This window comes from Sus scrofa, chromosome 3 (assembly GCF_054392235.1).
Source record: "Sus scrofa isolate SSC_HxYL_T2T_F1_AM1 chromosome 3, Sscrofa_HxYL_maternal_Yorkshire_Landrace_v2.0, whole genome shotgun sequence".
NCBI classification, from domain to species: domain Eukaryota; kingdom Metazoa; phylum Chordata; class Mammalia; order Artiodactyla; family Suidae; genus Sus; species Sus scrofa.
In genome coordinates, this window is record NC_139385.1 from 72,631,063 (window position 1) to 72,650,461 (window position 19,399).

A 19,399-nucleotide genomic window follows, 5' to 3' on the forward strand; every position below is an offset into this window, starting at 1 on the left:
AGTTGCAGTGTAGGTTGCAGATTCAGCTCAGATCCAGTATTGATTTGGCTGTAGTGTAGGCTGGCAGCTGTAGTTCCAATTTGATGCCTACCTCCCAGAACTTCCATATACTGCACTTGAGGTCATAAAAAAGAAAATTAAACAAGGGCCCAGTCGGTTCTAGGATGTCCATATCTGGAATCACACAGGTATCAACTATTGGCATCTTATTTCAATGATAATTTCCTCGGTATTTCTGCAATCCTTTTGTCACCCACACCCCTAAATTCCCTCTCCACCATGTGTCCCTAAGTATTATCTGTGTCTATATATTACGAATTTGGAATGCCTAAATTTTATTTATTTATTTCTTAAGTTAAAAAAAAATTATAGTTGATTTACAATGTTGTGCAAATTTCTGCTATTCAAACAAAGTGGCCCAGTCATACATATATATGGATTCTTTTTCTCATATTATCTTCCATCATGTTCTATCCCAAGAGACTGATATAGTTCCTGGTGCTATAGAGTAGGACCTCATTGCTTATCCATTCTAAATGTAGTGGTTTGCATCTAAAATTCAACTTTTAAATAAGGCTTTATTCTGTCCATAGCTCTCACTTATTTACATGTTTCACTTACCCCCTTTAAATTAATTCCTCTCAAATATTTTGGCTTTACTCCTAAGGGCAGCTTCGTATTTCCAACTACCAAATGGACATTTCAGGTGGCTGTACTGTCATCAATTCCAATTCCACATGTTAAATAAATTTCCGCTTTCTTCAATGCAAACATTCATCCATGTTTATGGCTGGCTTATTCCTGGTAATCCATTTGCTCCACCTACTTTTCCCAGTCTCCCTTGCAGATGGGTTGGAGCCATGTGACTCATTTATCCAATGGGCTGTGAGCAGAAGTAGTAGGTATATTTTCTGAACCATAAGCCATTAAGAACCACTATCTTTCTTCCATTTCTTTTCCCCCCACAGTGCCTTAAAATCCAAATGTTCCAGATTGTACAATGATTAAGAAGAAGGAGAGTGTCTGCCTCACACTGGAACTTACTGGAATGTGAAATAATCCTTTGTAGACTTATGTCATGAAATTTTCATATTTACTTGTTACCAAGATTTAAAGTGCCTACTATGACTACAAAGCTTTCCTAGCTGAGCAATGTCTCAATCTGGAGCAGTAATTTACAATCCAAAGAAGGCAGGCACTTTGCCATAGCATATTATTTACATGCAGAGATGTGACTATTATATACCTCATCTGTTTTATTTTTTAAATTTGCTCTTTTTAAAAATTGGAATATAGTTGATGTACAGTATTGTGTAAGTTAAAAGTATACAATATAGTGATTTACAGTTTTAAAGGTTGTACTCCTTTTATAGTTATCATAAAATATTAGCTATTGTCCCTATGTTGAATGATATATTCTTATAGCTTATTTTATACATATATTTTATGTCTCTTAATTCCCTACCCCTTTATTGACCCTCCTCTTTTTCCTCTCCCCACTGGTAACCACTAGTTTATTTTTCAAGTTTGTGAGTTTATTTCTAGTTATAGACACTAGTATATTTTAATTTTTTTAGGTGAATCCATGAATCTAGATTTTCATGTGAAATCTCCTAGTTTTTAAATATTGGGTCAAATTGTTAGTCACTATTTGGTCCACACAAAAAGTCTGTGGGTTATATTCTATACATGACTTACTTCTTTGCAATTAATAAAAGAGTGATCTTTAAGTCTTTTTCAGTTCTGGTATGCTATGATTGCATAATCTAAGGAAAAAGCACTGTATTTATTGAGCAGATGTTCATACACTGGTTCAGAATAATATTATAAAAGAACTAACTTTATTATATCACACACCTGCTCTAAAAACCATAACAAACAAAAATCCCACACAATGGTTTCTTATGTTCCACCCTAAATATGTCAATTCTTCTTTTTGCTCTTCAGAGCTCTCTCCAATACAGAGCTGCCCAGCCTTCAAACCTTGTATTACCCATACTAGGCAACCTTCCTTGATAACTGCAGTCATCACTAAATCACTTTTGTTTGTGTACTTGAAGCATTTATAGCTCAGAACACACAAGTTGCCTTTATTTACTTATTTACTTTTATTTTTATATTTAATGATTTTTTTTTTCCATTATAGCAGGTTTACAGTGACAAGTGTCTTTACATATATTACTCTCTATTTAGTAGTAAAGTCCTATTCCAAGTCCTTAGCACTCTTTCCAAGTAGAATGGGACTGGGCCACTTCTTGACTCATGCCACTTTTGTACTTGTCAAAGTGCTCTGCACTTTTCTTCAGTATTGTTTGACAAATTTTCCTGTCTCACTCAGACCGCTATTGCCTAAGCCTGGACCAATCTAGCCCTCCTCCAGCACAAATAGAATTGGTAATGCCCTTTAGTATGAGTAGCTGGGGTCACAGCTTGCAAGCAGCCCCTGTACGGTAGAAGCAAAGAAAGTAAGCAAATGGGTTTCAAAGTATATAAGAGAGAAGCCAGAGGGACAGGATAGGGTGGCTGGCAGCTGGGAGGGCTATGGGTCAAGCAGGTTTTTTTTTTTTTTTTTTTTTTTTTTTTTTTTTTTTTTTTTTTTTTTTAGGTCCGCACTTGAGACATATGAAAGTTCCCAGGCCAGGAGTCAAATCAGAGCTGCAGCTGCTGGCCTACACCAAAGCCACAGCAAAGCCAGATCTGAGCTGCATCTTTGACCTACACTGCAACTCAGCGCTCAGCATCCCAGATCCTTAGCCCACTAAGCGGGGCCAGGAATCAAACCCCCATCCTCATGGATACCAGTTGGGTTTGTTATTGCTGAGCTACAATCAAAATGCCTCAAGCAGCTTTTTTTTTTTTTTTTTTAAATTACCTTTAGTTTTTTATTTTGTTTCAGACAGCTGGACAAGGCAGCTATATTCCAGCATATCTTCTTAACCTAATGAAACCTTCTGAAATGTCTTCACTAACCAAATGAAAGAATACTTACTTATATGTAGTAATGCAAGAGAGAAAGTTCACGATTCTCTAACAGGGAATTTGAATCCCCAAATAAATTCTTACAAAAAATTAAACTTGCTTTTCAAGACATTTTCTCACTAGCAAAAATGAAAAGAAAAAATTCACATTGGAGAGAAAAATCTGTACCACTTTTATACATGAAATGAAGGCTTCACATATTTTATACACATTTAAATTTTCAAAAAAATAGGTAGGTTAGAAGTATGTGATTAGTCTGGCCGGTGGACTCTGAATTGGAAATATGAAGCTACCTTGAACAGAGGTGGTAGGTTTATCTTCTGAACTAGGCAATTAAGAGCCAGTATTTCTCTCCTTCCCTCACAGTGCTTGTTTAGTCAACTAAAATACCATTTATCAAACTGACATTTAAACTGAACTGTAAATCATGACCTACAAATAGTGGCAGCCAGCCACTGAAGCTGGATATACACACATGCATATAACATATATGTGAAACCACTAACATTGCTGTCCCTACTATGTCCATAGACAGTTTTGCCCTATAAAAATCCTTTAGACTATCTTGAGTCACATCACAAAGAAACAGCAAAAGAAAATACTTTGATTATTGCAGGTGTTTGGTCAGGCATTTAAAAACATGCAAAAATTGCAGTGCTTTTTGGACTTTAAGATTATTGAACACAAAACAAAAGTCAACACTACTTACAAAATACCCAAACGTGAACAGCCCATTCAGCACACTTATGTGGGATGCACTTGATGAGTGTATATTATAGAACTCTGGCTTCTTTAAGTCTATTCCTGTTTTATTCTAAGTTATACACAGTCTTGGATCTTTAAAAGATGGAGAGTTAATCAAATAATATATTAACTTTTCCTTTTCTAATAACCAACTTTAAAAAGAAGTTCAGTGGAAGGGTGTAGGACTTTATATAATTAGGTACTTTTAAAGCCAATTCAATTTTTATTGTGATATGGTATTTTAATGAACACTATACTAAAAAATAAAATTGACTGCATTATGGTTTTGTCCACAACATTTAAGTATCTTATTGCTAAAATGTTCTAAAATGAATCCGGTAGGTATTTTCCATTTCCAATAGCCTGAGAGACGAACATGACTATTTTTATCAATCGCAATTAAACTGGGTTGAGAACAGCTATCCTAAAACCCTGCAGACCAAAGCCAGTCATCCAAAAATCTAAAACACTAACACTTTCCATCCAAGGTGAAGCAATGAGTATCCAAAGAGAACCACATGATTGTTCAAGTAACCAGTTGTCAGCAACCACTTCTCTGTTATTCAAGCTAATGGTTATTTGAAAGATGAAGTTTCTGCCTTATTATTGGTGGTTTATAGAGTCACATTTTCAGCATCTAATGTGACACCTCTCTCAACCTCTTGCCCAGGAGTAACTACAGGAAACTGATTAGTCATTTCATTTCCATTTACTAAATTGGCATTGTTTGGACTCACAAACCCTGCTTGATCCTTCTGCAGAAAGTCATATTCATTCTGTGCTCTGCTCACACTCCTATAACTTCTCTTCTGTCCATTTGTCTCTCAGTTTCAACTCTGAATGTTCATGTCTGCCCAGAGAATCTTTTTGAAGTGTTCTATTTCTTCTATTACTAAGACATTACCTTTCAAGTCCAGGTTTCATAAGGCATCAAAGTGTGATGACCTATTTGGGGGATGCTTTAAGGAGTCCATTCCCATCAGCCATCTCCTCCACCAGAAGTGATAATCAACACTGAGCTCTATGTGCCATGTGATGAAGTTCATTTCAGAGCTATGTGTATGTCCTCAGAATGATTTAAAGTGCGTTCATAAGACTGGAACCTGTCATCTTGGGCACTAAATTCATCATTCACCTTACAAAATTGTACCGTGATGCCTCCAGGGTTTTCTATCATTGTGTTCTTTCTTTCCTTTTCTTTCTTTCTTTTTTTCCTTACTCCTTCCCTCCCTCCCTTCCTTCTTCCTTCCTTTCTCCCTTCCTTTCTTCTTCTTCTTTTTTTTTTTTTTTGTATTTGTACTGGAGACTCAGATGCTGTTGTGCCGTGGTTTACAATGTAGTCTTTCATTTGGAGTTGCTAAGCAATGAACTCCTGTTATATAGTGCAGGGAACTACATATAAAAATTTGTGATGGAATATGACGGAGGATCATGTGAAAAAAAGAATGTAAATAAATATAAAAGTGGGTCACTTTGCTGGACAGCAGAAATGGACAGAACATTGTAAATCAACTATAATAAAAAATTTTAAAAAAAGGAAAAAAATGTAGTCTTTCACTATGTTAAGCACTTAGTCATTCAACAAGGCAGATAAATATGGCCCATCAACCAGTAAAGGCACTTGTGGTAGCCTGTCCAACTGAATGTGTGCCTTTTTGGTAAAGCTCTACAGTTTCTCACTCTGCTCTCATGCAAATGGCGATTTCCCTTTCTTGGACTGTCATTTTACAGAATTAGCTCCATGCTCTTTGACTTCTGGAGTCATCTAGTGGCTTAATACTCTCCTATGCAGTAGGGTCCACCTCTTGTATAAGAGACCTACTGCTCAGCCCAGAGCTTCCTAAGGGCTCCCTTTAACTCATTAAAATGCTGTTTCAGGACATCCTCTGGGAGGATGTCTCTTTGATCTTTGGGAAAATGACTTAATCCTTTTCAAGTCATGGTCTTTTTTGAGAATGTCAATGAGAGTTTTATGAACTGTATTGTTAGAAAAGTGATAATCCGTGCTGCTGCCTCTGCATCTTCTGCCAGCCCTGCAGTTCTGGTTATGCTCCCTCTGGTTCCATGTCCTCATGGTCCTCCTGCAGTAGTAGCTCAGGCTCCGGCTCCCCTTTGACAGTTCTATGACTGATGATTGTGGGTGTGGGTTCCTGACTCTTCCATATCTCAATGAGCCACCCAGCACATGAACAGCTCCTTTGTGGGATTCCAGAGAAAGCCAAAATGCTTTTGCTTTTATACATTATGCCTGAGTTGCTTTCAGCATGACTTTGACTCATTCTGGATTGGTTGGCCAGGTTGGTGGTGAGAAAGAATTAAAAAACTTAACAAAACCCAATAATTTCATTTGGCTGCATCTGGCACCACTGAATGCATTGTGGGTGGTAGGGATACCTGGTGGGCAAAGGACTGGGTCAACTGATCGTTTTATAGCAAAGGAGTGAATGAGTGAAACTCACAGCTCCCAACTCCAACCCCTTTATCCACCTAGAAGTTATTTTATTTTTCTTTGTACATTTTCTGATTACTTTCTTTCTTTTTTTTTTTTTTTAAGACTTTTTCTGGTTAAATTATATACAACCTCTGAGGAAGATTATTTAAGAAAGTTGAGTCAGGGGAATTAACACTGAAATGATTTTTATAAGCTTTAACAACATTATGACTCAGGCATGAAGTAATAATTTTAAAATTCTTTGAATGTTTTATGAGGAGAAAATGAGTTAGGTACTAAAGGAAGGGTGCATGTATTGCTATTTTGCATTGCATTCCTTACAGCACATGACCTTCAATTTTGGAGGTTAAAAAAAAATGGTATGGCTTGATGTGGAATTTTGAGATGGTTACTGATCTGTCTGTAGGATTAGTACAGGGGATGGGTGAGCTGCATATAAGACAGGCTGGAATCTGGGACCCTTTGCTGCAGTGGCTGTAATATTTGCACCTGGACAAACATTTCAAGCAACAAAATACAAAGAAATTACAATGGATTAAAAATAACTGCATACATGCAGAGCTGGGGCATATTATGGGCAGGAAGATACAAAAACTAAAATCCTAGCTGCCACTTCTGAAGAGCCAAGAGCCAGAAGCAAAAGCAGGGTGCTGCACATGCCCCTGCACACACCACCACCTAAGGGGTGGGCAGACCACATAAGCCCCCCATTTGGCCTGACCCCTGGACCTGCCCCTACTGTTGCTCCATATAAGGAACCAGCTCATGCCCATGCCCCCTCTCAGTGAGCAAGTAAGGAAAGGAAACTGTTGTTTGTTTTCTCTTTCCCTTACTGCAGCAGGGGACCTATCAAAATCTTGCCTGAATTTCCATGTCTGTTTTCTTATCAATTTCTATCAATTAAGGAGGCCAAGAACTCTGGATGGTAACACATATGCTCTGGTTATGTTTGTGTGAGGTGGGATGGATCTTTGTTATTGCTTCTTCAGTGCTGGGCCCAAATGAAGGCCTTTGACTTCCTGTGGCTATATTTTCTCCTGGGTTTCCAGCACTGCCTGCTCTTAGAAGGGAAAGGAAACATGGAGCAAACAGCAAACCGCCACTACCCTGGGACTAGGTGTGCTTTTCACGGAGCTGCCCTTGCAGACTGACTTCCTGGTCACTGGTTTCTGCCCAGCTGGGACTCCAGACCTGCTTAGTCCTGTCTGTCTTGGTGGATTTCCTCATCCCGGCTCACTTTTCCTGGACGGAAGAATCTGCCAGCCCCTTTCTTCTCCAGAGGCTTTCTCATTCTGAACAAAACTCTGCACAACCCACCACCCTGTCCTTTGTTATTCAATGATCAGAGCCTTGAGGGAGAGTTTAGCTAAATGAATTTGCTAACCTTTATTCAATATTTACTGTGTACTAGGCACTGTTTTAAATGCTTTACTCATATAGGCTCATTTAATTCTTGGGATGACCCTGTGAGGTCTTTATTATCCTGATGAAAAGTAACTTGCCTAAGGTTACACGGATATTAAGGGACAGAGCCAAGATTCAAATCTAGATAGTTTGGCTCTCAAAGGCAAAATTCTTCATCACCACACTGTAAGGCTTCTGTAAATAAATGCCTAGGTAGTAAAATGGAAAAGTCAGAGTCGCTGGTTGAATCATGTAATATTTATTATATTTGGATCACATGCCAGGCTTTTATGCACACAATGACAGACCTTAAGTTATACCAGATAATAATTTTATATTTTCTGAGTTTACAGTCTAATGAACGATAAAATAAAAGGAGCATATGAATTAAGACTAGACGGAAAAAATGCAGCCTGATTTGCTAAAAGAGCACAGGAGTGAGATGTCCCAGGTCAGAGGATCAGGGAACTCTTCATGGTCAAGCCAGAGTTTGATCTGGATGCAAGTGTGGTATTTGGATGTTAGTAAGGAACACAGAGGGAGCTACTTCAGGAAAAGTAATACCAGAGGGAAATTCTCAAGGGCACAATGTTTACAGGGGCAGTAAATAACTTTGGATAAAAACTAGAATGAAAGCATAAAATAGAGCTGAGAGATGTAAGCCTGAATTTAAAAAAAACATATATGCTGGGTTAAGGAGTTTGCATACAAATGAACAGGTGCTTCAAGATGGTTGGCTGGGCAACAGAGTATGATAGAAATTGGAGCCAGGAGGGACCAAATAAGAGATTGGCACATTCTCTTAGTTAGAGGGGTTACTAGGCAGTGGACAATGGAAGGATGAATTTGAGAACCATTTTGGAAGGAGGAATAAAAACTCCAGTGCACCACATATTAGAGATGAGAAAGAATGGGCTGTGAGAGACATGGAGAATCAGAGTGCTCAGGTCCTCACCCATAGGTAAGTAGCTCTTCCTTTACCTGGCTTCTTAGAACACGTCACCCAACATTAGACTGTACCTGCTATCAGAGCCCTTCTCAAAATACTACTCTACCTTTTTTCCCTCTCCTGAGATCCCTGACCAAAATAAAGGTGTGAGAGAGAAATTGACACATCATTTTCTCCTATCCAAGTACTAACCAGACCCAACCCTGCTTAGTTTTTGAGATCAGGCATGATTCAGGGTGGTATGGCTATAGACGACATATCATTTTCTGTTTGAGTTAAGGCTATCTAAACTACTTTGGGAGTTCCTCCTGACTCTTTTTAAGAATGAATTAATGTGAGTTCTAAATGGAAACTCACAAATTTTCCACAAGTGTCATAGACACTCGTCCGTGTCAGTTCCATATCATACCAAGCAGGATTTGATTAGGTGTCATCTTAGAGACAAGCACAACTATACGCTACCCTCTGTTGAGCCTAGACTCTTCTGTCACAGTCATGTAATAGTGGATGGCAATTCCAAAGATATAGAATTGTTCCCAAAGCATGCCTGGACCATTCTTATTTCTTCCTGGTTCAGTTTTGGGAGATTGTGCCTTTCTAAGAATTTGTCCATTTCTTCTAGTTTGTACATTTTATTGGCATATAGTTGCTTGCAGTAGTCTCTTATGACCCTTTTTATTTCTGTTGTGTAAGCTGTAACTTCTCTTTCATTTCTGATTTTACTGATTTGAACCCTCCCTTCCCGTATTTTTTCTTGGTGAGTTCGGTTAAAGCTTTATCAATTTTGTTGATCTTTTAAAAGAACTAGCTTTTAGTTTCACTGATATTCCCTATTGTTTCTGTTGTCTCTACATCATTTATTTCTGCTCTGATCTTTATGATTTCTTTCCTTCTACTAACCCTGGGTTTTGTTTGTTCTTCTTTCTCCAGTTGATGTAGGTATAAGGTTGGATTGTTTATTTGAGATTTTTCGTGTTTCCTGAGGTAAGTTACATTGCTATAAACTTCTCTCTTAGAACTGCTTTTGCTGCATCCCATAGGTTTTGGATTGTCATGTTTCCATTTTCACTTGTGTCTAGATATTTTTGATTTCTTCAGCAATCTTTTGGTTGTTTAGTAATATATTGTTTAGACCTCAAGTATTTGTTCTTTTTGTAGTTTTTTTTTCCTATGAGGTTAGTGGATTTCTAACCTCATAGCAATGTGGTTGGAAAAGATGCTTGATATAATCTCAATTTCCTTAAATTTACCAAGCCTTGATTTGTGGCCCAAGCAGAAATTTGATCCACTGTCCTATTCACAACTGCATATAGGAATATCCAAATGCTTCTTCTTTTATGTAGTGTTATCACCTTCTACCTGATATGCTGACAGTGTGATGCTTACCCAATGGTTATACCTTTTATTCAGATCAAAGCCAAAGTCTTAAATAATATACAAGGTATAGTCTCCATAAGAACCGTAAAACTTCATAAAAGAGGCTGACGTGACTGCCTAATACCCAGTCTTACTTGATTGGTCTCAGCAATCCTAAAATATATCATTTTTTTCTTTTAGGGGTTGTTGGAATACAGCTGGATTAAGTTGCTATCTTTAAATTTGTCTAGTATGATTCAGGTAACAGACAGCATTGTATTTATCCTGATTTTCATAATCAATGCCTGATCGTGTGAGTAGATGTCAATTGCTTCAGCAATGGGGGCATTAAACAAAACTTGACATTGATATGGGAGGATTCTTCATTCAAGGGCTAGACTCTAGCTAGGAAATCACCAGATGTGGCACAGGTAAGAGATGGTAGAAGCAAGTCTGCTGGATCTGCAATGCTAGAGGTGATTAGCACTGGGCCACTCCTCAGTGAACCTAGAAATCCTTTTTCCTTGACTGAGTTACTTGGAAAGGAACCGGTTCCTAACATCTCTTAAGTTTACCTTTGTACACTGTGTGAATATTCAATTCAGCCAATGAGGAATTTAGAAGGAACATTTTCATTTGTGATTGTTTGAAATATCTTCATAAGAACCAATAAGATGGGAATGTGACTCCTTAGAGGGTCTAAAACCACAGCAACTCAGAGGAGCCATTTTTGCCTGATTGATACTGGAAGTTATCCAAGGCTTCAACTGAGCCCCACAGGCAAGCATTTTGGTGCGTATGATGACCGCATAATAAATTGAGCAGAGGATAATAGAAGAGACAGTATATCAGAAAACAAACCCCTTACCTACCACCAACTCATTTAAAAATGTATTCCTAGAAAGAGGCTGTACTGGTTACGCTTGCTGTATTGAGATCGAGGCTTATTCACCAGTAATTGCACCCAGGAGAGATTTCTTAAACCTCTACTTGAAAGCAGGGTCTAAGAAAGAAACTCTCTGTGCTGGCTGACAGAAACTCCCTTATGGCTAATATAATTGGGTTGAATCCCTTAAGCCTTTCTGTTTCCTGACTAAATATTCTTAGGATGATTCCTCCCGCCGCACTCTCCCCTACTCAGTGTGGATTTCTCTGCTATAGTTCCACACCCAGGCTGGAAATTTGCTGCCTCAGCTTTACTCTCTTCTTCTCTTGTCCCATCTCCCAAGTGGTCCTTACTATTCCAACTTCATCCTTTTAGACAGTGAGGTATTCCCAGTAAGATATTTATTTTTTAAACTTTTTATTATTGTTAGTTTTTGTATCAGTTTTCTGTTGCTGCCAAAACAACTTACTACCAAATTTAGTAACTTGCATACAGCTGGCTAAACGGCAAAGTCTGAGAGGGCAATCTCCACAAGACTACCCTTGATGCTGAGCAGGACCCTGTGTGGCTCCTGGGCACAAAAAGCCTTTCTGTATCCCCCATTTCTTGTTTGTGGGAAATAGGCATGGTTCAGCCTCTATGGCTTTCACTAAGTTCCAAACGGCAGGTTCAAATTGTTGCTGATGAGGGAAGGGAAGGGATGCAGATATAAGGGAGGAGCAGTCAAGAAAAAATAATGCAGCCTTGGGGCAGAGTCCTGGTTCCCCTTAAGGAATACACATTACAATATCTTTGACCTCTGCTACAGGACAAAAACCCTGAACAAATTGAATATGTTAACTACTTGATGAAGCATTCTTCACTCCAGGAAGAAGGTCACGGTGCAATAGCCTCATGGACCACCAGAACCTGTCCCAGGACTGCCTGACAGCAACTTTTGAAGAAGAATACAAGGTTGCATCTACCCTGATCCTTATCTGTGGCCCTATTTTCCACTCTTAAGCTATAAGACCCTGTTCTCTTTCGAGGGAGGGAAAAATTTTTAGCCTGCTGTGGTTTTCTTTGCCTGGCAAAGCAATAAAAACTACTTTTCTACTTCACCCCAAACTCTGACTCCTCCTCCTCTCTTTTTGGCACTGCTGGACAGAGGCTGAGTTTAAGCAACACCATCACTTCAAATACCAGCCACAAGTTTGGAATTTCCCAAGATCACTTAGTGCAGACCAGCTGGCTGCAAATTTGGGGGTCCTCATAGTCACTCAGGTTTGATGATTCTTTAGAATGACTCATGGAACTCACTGAAAGAACTCACTACTCACTGGATGACATTATAGGGAAAAGATACAGGTTTAAATTAACCAAAGAAAGAGACACATAGAGCAAAGCCTGGGGGGAGAGGAGGGAGGGTCCAAATACAGAGCTTTTGGCTTTCCTCTCTTACTGGAGTCTCCTCCAGGCCACTAGGTGTGACAATACACTCAAAGTATTGTCAGCCAGGGAAGCTCACCCACAAACTTTGGTGTCCAGAATTTTTATTAAGGCTCAATCACAGATTCCCCAGGAGGCTGTTTCAACTTCTCCCTGACTTCAGGCTGACATGTTTAATCTCTAGTTTCTTGGTACTAGATTTGTTCTCATACTGTGTGATCCAAAGCCTCCATTGTAAGTAATATGGTTAGACTGCCTAGTGACCAAATCCCAGAGGCAGACAAAGACCCTTTTATCAGGCAGATATTCCAGGGGCCTAGAGATCACCACCTAAAAGATGGGGTTAAAGTGGAGACTTCTCTTTGGGTGAGGCCAGACTCTTTTACCTAAAGCTTAAACAACGCAAATTTATTATCTTAAAGTTCCAAAGTTCATGAGCCTGATAAAGGTTTCACTGAGTTAAAACCAAGGTATTGATTGGCAGGGCTGTGTTTCTTTTGGGAGACTCTAGGGGGATTATCTGTTTCCTTTTCATTCCTATTGCTAGCAGAACTCAGTTCCTTGTGGGTATAGGACTGAGATCCCTGTTTTCTTGTTGTCTGTCATTGGAAGCTCATTACTAGTTTGTAATGCTCTCTGCATTTGACCACCTTTGTTTGTCTTCAAAAGCAGCAATAAATCATTGAATTTAGGAATGCTTTGTATCTTTTCTCCTCCTTCTATTTCATCTCTGACCTAACCTGGAAAAATTCTCTGATTAAGGACTATGTGATTAAATTGGTCCTGCCAAGATAATCTAATCTCTCCATCTCAGGGTCCTTAATTTTTATCACATTTGCACATTTCATTTTGCCAATTAAGGCAACATATTTATAAGTTAGGGCGTGGACCACTTTGGAGGTTAATATTCTGCCTGTTACAGATACTGAACATATGAATTTTAAAATGTGGTTTGATTGTCTTAATGCAAATGTAAGTATGACATAGGGACACCTAAGACAACAGAGCCAGGAGTGGAAATACTTCCAGACAGGAGGTTTTTCATGACCCATCAAATCTCACAGGTAGGAGTTTCCTACCCCCAAATGGAAAAAAAACTAGTCAGGATGGCTTTGTTTTAGGCTCTTGCCCCAACTTTTACATTTATTTTGTTTCATATCAGACAAATAATTATCAAGAAATGGCTGTTTATCAGGCACTATGATAAGCAAGCACATTTGCTTGATTTTTCCACTAAATCATTTAGCACTAGGAAAAAAAATAGATCTACATTTCATACACCAGGAAACTGGATTTTAGAAATAGGCAGTACATTATACAATGTCACACAGGGAGAAAATATCTCAGAAGTTTGAACATAGTTTTCTCTGAGTTTAGGATTCTCTAGACTGCAGATGCCATCTCTCTAATTTTATATCTAATATATATATTTAAAATCTGTATTACATCTATACACATTTTGATGTCTATAATGTTGACAACTCCATCTTTTTATGTGTACAATTTTACTTTTTATTTTATCAACTCCTGAGTAGCTAGAAGCAGAAAACATGCATATTGTTTATATGTGGAGAAAATGTTAAGTGCTTTTAAGTGCGTATCCTGGGTTAATAAAATATTATCTGACAATTTCTTAGAAGGCCAATAAAATTAGACAGCAAAGCCATTTTAAATGGAATTTAACAAGCACAGAATTTTTCTAATGCATTCTTTTAAGTCCCAAAAACATCAACCCGGGTGAAATCTCAGAGTATCTGTGTAACACTTTCAGTCAACTCATCTATAATGGGAGGCAGGTAGTTTAATTTTTATAGTTTTACCCTTGTAACCCATCTTTGCAGTTGGTTAGTTTAATTCAAAGCAATTTTCAGACCAATAGTGAGGCAATTACTAGCCCATTATGAGGGGTGATTAGTAGATCATTTGTTCATATTACAGAAGATTTTGATTTCCAGCATTTTCACCCAGTAAATATTTAGAATCCCAGATCTCACACTCTGTTGGTAAGTGGCTTGGCACACAGGTTGTTCATTTCTACAATCCCTAGCCTGGATGATGTGCTATAAGACTAAGTGTCATGTCGCTATTTTGCATTTTTCTATTGGGGGAATCCTACTCTGTGTTTCTACTTCTAAATCAACTATACTTTAATTAAAACAGAACAAAACTAACTAAAAACACTTGATATATTCTATTCAAATCCAAAAGGTGGCTAGTGAACATTTTAAAGATTCTTATCAGAAGTTCATACTTCAGAGCAGGCTCAAGCAGGCACTTTAACATAGCCATCTAAATCTGAACTAGCCTCTTGCTATTCAAAGTGTGGTCCAGAGACCAGTAGTGCAAGCATCACCTATGAGCTTGTTAGAACGTACAGTCTCAGGCCCTCAATCCAGACATAATGGATCAGAGCTACCTTTTAACAAGACTCCCAGTGGATTCTGTGAACATTTAATGTGAGAATCACTGCACTAGGTAGTTTGTTAATTAGCATAAGAGATGTGCGAAATAACTTTTGCATTGGTGAAATGAGTAATGAACAAACACGTAGTTTATTAGAAATATTATACAAGTACATCTACCTTTTCAGAAATTAGATATAAGAATCTGGGCAGCCCAGGAACTTTTGGAGAGGCACCCTAGAATAAATCTAGAACCCATTCGGTCTTGTGTCCCTTCACTTAACAGAAGATTCTGGTATCTGATCTGATTACAAAGATAGCTGAAACTGCTGTAAGAATGTTGTCACATTTACTCTGGAATGAGAGTTGCATGAAAGGCACTTGGCATTGTCTGCAAAGACAGAGAATGAGGACATCTCATGATTGTTTTGGTGCTTGGTTGATAGCAAATGTTTGTATTTGTTTAAACGTCTGCATGGCTGAAACTTCTTACAAGATTACGCTATAATATGCCACTTGGTAATAAACCCAATAATTATTGGGATCTTGGACATTTACCAGAAAGGATCTTATGATGAGAAAAAACTAAACTGGTTTGAGACAGTTGACAATAGAGATTTGGAAGCTATACAACCATACAGTTTCTTTTCATTTTTCTAGTGGTGCTATTGGCTTACAGGTAGTCTCAAGACTGAGACTATTTTGTATTCCAAGCAAGCCTTCCATCTGGGCTAGATTTAGACTACCACTAATAATACTCTGTCTGAATGCCACTTGTGGGACTGTACATTCATTTCTGCAAATAGAACATGGTCCTGGATTGTTATACCTCTTCAAGGAATCACATTAATTGCCAGCAGATGGCACAGATACCCTCGTGTGCTTCATAGATATTTCTGCAATATTCTCTTACTTTGTCATTCTCAGGTGAAAAATCAACTCTGTTTCTTTAGACATATTTAACCTCCATTCTAAATCAGCATAATAAAGCTTCACCTATGGCCTTTTCACCATCTTAGAGTCTATTTCCTGAAGCTCAGAATGTGTTTATTTTACAAAATGGCTTACTGGGTTTCAGTCTATCCACAGTGTTCATGGTCACCTATAGAAGGAGCTGAGAAAGAAAACTATTGTTACTTAAATGGCAAAGGATCTGCTAGACAGAGCCATCAAATGGTCTGTTTTAAACATTTTGAGTAGGATGCCATACTACTAATTCAACACATACTTCTTTTTCTTCCCTGCTCCAGCCAGAGAGTTGACAGAAATGTTACCTTGGCTACTCTTAGGAAGGCAGATCACCTTTAGGGGGCTAAAGGGTAGGAACTACAAAGGGCCTCCTGAAGACAAATCAGGAGATCAGGTATCAGGGTAAGAAGTACAAAGGCCTTCTGAAGACAAATGGGATAACAGTGGCTCTTAGAAAAGTGGATGAGAAATTTCTATTTCCCCCACTGCCACCAGCTTTACTGAGATATAAGTGACATACACTATTATGTAAGTTTAAGATCTACAGCGTGATGTGTAAAATGTCAAAAAGCTGAATTCATAGAAATTGAGTGTATTGGTGGTTTCAGGGGCCGGGGGTGGGGGTTAGAGGAAATGGAGAGATGTTGGTCAAAGGGTACAAACTTCCACTTATTTTAATCTATACGTGCTTTTATATTTAAAGTGGGTTTCTTGTAGGCAATGTATAGTTGGGTCATGTTTTTTGATGGATTCTGACAGTTTCTGTCTTTTAATTGATATATTCAGACTACTGATATTAAAGGTAATTATTGATAGAGTTGGATCAATATTTCCCAAATTTGTTACTAATATCTGTTTGTCACCCTTGTTCTTTATCATCCACTCTTTTTCTGTGTTTTGTGTTTTTAATTGAGCATTTTATACGATTCTAGTTTCTCTCCTTTCATGGCATGCAGAAGTTCCCAGACCAGGGATCAAACCCTAGCTACAACAATGACAGCAATGGGTCCTTAACTGCTAGCCACCAGGGAATCTGTAGTTCTCTTTTTTAAAAACTTTTATTTAGTGGTTGCCCTAGAGTTTGCAACGTACATTTACAACTAATTCAAGTTCACTTTCTAATAACACTATGGCACTTTGACACTTTATGGGTAGTATGATACTTTATAATAAAATAATCCCAATTCTTCCTTCTTATCCCTTGTATCTTTGCATATATATACATGTATGTATATATACATGTAAAATCATGTTTGAATACATTGTTACTATTATTCTATTATTATTTTGAACTGACTATTGTATGTTAGAGCAATCAAAAAGAAATTTAATTTTACCTGTACTTATTCCTCCTTTGATGCTTTTCTTTCTTTATACAGATCTTAGTTTCTGACTTATGTTATTTTTTTCTCTTTAAAGAACTTCTTTTAACATTTTTTGCAGAACTGGTCTACTGGCAACAGCTTTCTTCAATTATTATTATTATTATTATTTTTGTATCTTTAAGGCTACACTGGAATTTCCCAGGCTAGGGGTCGAACCGGAGCTACAGCCAGCAGCCTATGCCACAGCCACAGCTACAGCAACGCCAGATCTGAGCCACATCTGTGATCTACACTGCAGTTCACAGCAATGCCAGATCCTTAACCCACTAAGCAAGGCCAAGGATCAAACCCGCATCCTCATGGATACTAAGCTACTAGTCAGATTCATTTCCACTGCACCACAATGAGAACTCTTTGTTCAATTTTTGTTTGAAAAAGACTTTATCACTCCCTTTTGGAGGATAATTTTACAGGGTACAGAATAATAGGTTGGCATCCTCTCAACACTTTAAATATTATACTCCATTCTCTTGCTGCATGATTTTGAGAAGTTAAATATAATTCTTGTCTTTGTTCCAATACAGGTAAGATATCTTTTTCCTCCTTTCTTTCTTTCTCTTTCTTTCTTCCTCCCTCCATGCGTGCATTCTTTCTTTCCTTCCTTCTTTCCTTCTATCCTTCTTTCTTGCTTTCTTTCTTCCCCCTCTCTCTTTCTCTCCCTTTCTTTCTTTCTTTCTTTCTTTCTTTCTTTCTTTCTTTCTTTCTTTTCTTTTCTTTTCTTTTCTTTTCTTTCTTTTCTTTCTTCCCTTCCTCTCTTCCTCCCTCCCTCCCTCCCTTCCTTCCTTCCCTCCTTCCTTATTTCTTTTCAGGCCACACCTGTGACATATGGAAGTTCCCAGGCTAAGAGTTGAATTGGAGCTTCAGTTGCCAGCCTATGCCACAGCCACAGCAACACTGGATCCAAGCCACATCTGTGACCTATTCTGCAGCTTGTGGCAATGCAGGATCCTTAACTTACTGAGTGAAGCCTCATATAACTCCCATCCTGACAAGTTGGGTTCTTAACATGACGAGCTACAATGGGAACTCCTCCTTCTACCTTCTTTTGGGATTTTTCTTCTGTACCTTTTATTTCTTGTATTTTGAAAATGATATTTCTAGTTATAGTTTTTCTTCGTTTTTATTTTTTTTTGTTTGACCTACTAATGTCTTCTGAGATTTTTCAACCTGTAGTTTGTTGTTTGATATTAAATTAGGAAAATTCTCATTTGTTGTTTCCACAAATATTTTTTTCTTTTCCTTTTGCTCTTTCTTTTTTTCTGGTCATCCCATTACACATTTTTGTATCTTTTGTAGTTTTCCCATGGTCCCCTTGGATATTTTGTTCTGATTTTCTTAGCCATTGGTCTCTTTTTTTTCCAGGTTTGAAAGTTTCTATTGATAAATCCTCTAGCAGAGATTTTCCTCCTCAATTTTGTCTACTCTACTAACTCCATCAAAGTCATTCCTCACATTATAGTGAAGAGTTCTACATTTTCATTACAATGTTTTTGATCTCTAGCATTATTTTTTTGTTCTTTTTTAGGATTTCCATCTCTCTACTTACATTGTCTTTCTGTTCTTTTACTTTCTTTTTTTCTCATTAGCATGATGCACCTTTATCCATTCCTTTACTTTCAATCTATATGGACCTTAATTTAAAGTGGGTTTCTTAATAATGAACATTTAGTTTGATCCATTTTTTGATCCACTCTGACAGATTTAGGATAAACTTAAAGAAATCTATTGCCTAAACATATCAAAATTAAACTTCAAAAAACTTAAAGCAAAGATAATGTTTTAAATGGAGTCAGAGAAAAAAATATGTCTTACCTATAAAGAAAACAAATTAGAATGATAAAAGGGATCTCATCAGAAATTATAGAAGCAAGAAGCAAACACCCCATTTTTAAAGCTGCTGAAAGAAAAAAAAATTCTACACAGAATACTAGAGACCGTTGATATGTTCTTTAGAAATGAAGAGTAATTCAAGATAGTCTCAGAGGAAGGAAAGCTAAAATAATTAGTCAGAAGCAGACCTACCTTAAAGAATGAGAGGCTAAAGGAAGTTCTCTAAACAGAAAGACAATGCTAGAAGGAATTTGTAACATCACGAAGAAAGAATACAGTAAGCAAAAATATGGACAAATACAACAGCCTTTTCTTAAGTTTTCTAAAGAATATTTTATTGTTGAATTGAAAAGTATGCTTGGGATTCAGTCACCTTCTTGAATCTGTTGGTTTATGTCTCTTGCCAAATATATGAAGTTTTCATCTATTTTTTTTGGGGGGGGTTCTTTTTTCTCTCTTCTACTCTCTAGGACTCCGATGACAGGAATATTAGCTCTTTTGTTAGAGTCCTAAATGTCTGTAAAGTTATGATATTTCTTTCCAACCTCTTTTCTCTGGGTTGTTTACATGACTGCTTTATATTGCTTAGTCTTTAAATTCAATCTTTATTTCCTC

The 19,399-nt window shown here is 37.7% G+C and overlaps 1 pseudogene; it reads right to left on the reverse strand.

Annotated features, from left to right (window-relative positions):
- Window positions 1-4,184: 4,184 nt before the first annotated feature.
- Window positions 4,185-7,402, reverse strand: LOC100525159 (cytokine receptor-like factor 3; annotated as a pseudogene).
- Between the last annotated feature and the right edge of the window lie 11,997 nt (window positions 7,403-19,399).